The sequence below is a fragment of the Chrysochloris asiatica genome, unplaced genomic scaffold, assembly GCF_000296735.1.
Source record: "Chrysochloris asiatica unplaced genomic scaffold, ChrAsi1.0 scaffold00088, whole genome shotgun sequence".
NCBI classification, from domain to species: Eukaryota; Metazoa; Chordata; class Mammalia; order Afrosoricida; family Chrysochloridae; genus Chrysochloris; species Chrysochloris asiatica.
Genome location: NW_006408606.1, coordinates 1,252,166 through 1,253,734, shown reverse-complemented (window position 1 = coordinate 1,253,734; position 1,569 = coordinate 1,252,166).

Here is a 1,569-nt window from a genome sequence, read left to right as displayed (position 1 = left end):
TGTTTCTTGGATCATGGGGGTTCAAGGCATAGGGATATTGAGATCCAAAGGACATGCTTAACTACTGGCTCTTTTTGTATTGTTTGTAGTGAGAGCCCCCTCTACTGTGGCTGAGATGGCTCATTTTATACTCACATTAAAGTTTCAAGTTTTTACAATCACAACTAACCTGGAAACATTTATTCACAACTCAATAATATCATCATGCCAGCATATTCTCCCACTGTCACTTACCCAGAGACACCAAGAAAAATGTTGTTACATAGCATTTACAAATACTATGGGCAGAAGTGTCCCACGAAGTAATTTACTGCCCTCACAGCCTCACCTACAACCAAGCCATATGACACATTATCCTGTGCAATCCTCACACCCTTTGCTAAATTTGAATCCTTTGTTGTACTCACTGACTTTTCATCTCATTGAGGGTCTTCCTCCTTTATGCTGGCCCTATACTAAGCATGATGTCTTTTTCAACGGCTTTGTCCTTCCAGATAACATGTCCAAAGTATGTGAAACAAATTTTGTAATGGTTAGGAGTCATCTGGCTGAACTTCTTCCAAGATAGATTTGTTCATTTTCCTGGTAGTCCATGGTATAATCAGTATTGTGTGCCAACACCAAAATTTAAAGGGATCAATTGATCTTTGGTTTTCCTTATTCATTGTCATACTTTCACATGCATATAAGGAAATTGAATATACCATTGCTTAGGGCAGGTGCAGCTTAGTCCTCAAAGTGAATTATTTGCTATTTAACACTTTAATGAGGTCTTTTGCAGTAGCTTTGTCCAATGCAATAAGTCTTTTGATTTCTTGACAGCTGCTTTTGTGAGTATTGATTGTGGATGGGAGTAAAATGAATTGCCTGACAACTTCTTTGTTTATCATAATGTGGTCCCATTGTGAGGATTTTTGTTTTTATTATGTTAATGTGAATCCAATACTAAAGCTATATCCATTAATCTTTATCAGTAAGTGCTTCAAGTCCTCTTCACTTTCACCAAGCAAGGATGTGTTTACATATTGCAGATTGTTCATGAGTTCCTCCAATCCTGATGCCAAAGTCTCCGTGTTATAGTGCAGTTTCTCTGGTTATTTGAATAAATCTTGTTAAAAGATACAACCCTGATGTAGTTTTCTGACTTTAAGCCAGACAGTATCCCCTTATTCTGCTCAAAAAAACGTGTAGTTTCTATATAATTACAACTCAGTGTTTTGGACTTTCCATTCTGTAGAATGTTAGCCATAATTTCTCATGATCCACACAGTCTAATTTTTTTACATAGTCAATAAGACTGATATAAAATTTCTGGTATTCTCTGCTATCAGCCAACATGCTTCTGGCACAGAAATTATGTCTCTCATTTCATGTCCTCATTTGACTCCAGCTTGAATTTCAGTAATTTCCCTGTTGATTCAGTGTTGCAATTATTTTTTAATTATCTTGAACAAAGTTTTATTTCCATGTGATATTAATACTATTTTGCATACCTTAATTTTTTGGTGCCTTCAGTATGGATTGCATCTCAATGTAAAGAAAACAAAAGTCCTCACCACTGGACCAATA